Source organism: Stegastes partitus, unplaced genomic scaffold, assembly GCF_000690725.1.
Source record: "Stegastes partitus isolate 25-593 unplaced genomic scaffold, Stegastes_partitus-1.0.2 Scaffold261, whole genome shotgun sequence".
Lineage (NCBI taxonomy): Eukaryota > Metazoa > Chordata > Actinopteri > Pomacentridae > Stegastes > Stegastes partitus.
In genome coordinates, this window is record NW_007577992.1 from 327,704 (window position 1) to 328,453 (window position 750).

Sequence of the window (750 nt, forward strand, 5' to 3'; positions counted from 1 at the left end):
ACACACACACACACACACTGTCACACACATCTATCAGCCTCTCCATTCTGTCCATGCTGTCTCCCCCCCTCCATACACACACTTCCAACTCTCTAAACCAGCAGACAACAGAAAGTGTAAAGCTGCATTTCATTGCCACATAAAGGTCACAGTTTCATGAGTGCACAGTAAATATTTGAAATATGGCTCATCACAGGCTCTTTCTTTCTTTTTCTTTTTCTTTTTTTGGTTTTAAAGCCTGAAGCAGGATTGGTGAGGTTCCCAATCTGCAGCCTGTGTGTGTGCATAGGGGGTGGTGATGGGGGACTTCCAGGGGTCCCTCGGGGACTTCCTGGGAATCCTGTGCAAATTGAAACACAGCTTAATTTATCTGCTTTCGATCAGTAGAAATCAGGGCAATGGCATTATATAATCGCTGCATTGTGTAACAATTATGTCCAATATAGGTTCCGCCGGTCCTGCACTGTGATGCCGACTCCACCGACACAGCAAAGAACACTTGTGCAAGATTTTATGAATGAGCAAATCATTTTTTTAGTAGTAGATCCTCAAGGTTTAGTCTATTGGTCTGGGAAGTTTTTAATATGCGAAAGTGTGGGAACAAATTGAATACTATAGCATGTGTGTCTTGCAGCACTATAATACAGTGTATAGTAAAATCATCCCTAAAGGAACCGCTGAACCCATTACTCCAATTTATAATAATCTAGACAGATAATTTATAGATTGCAGGTGAAGCTGATGTTCTGA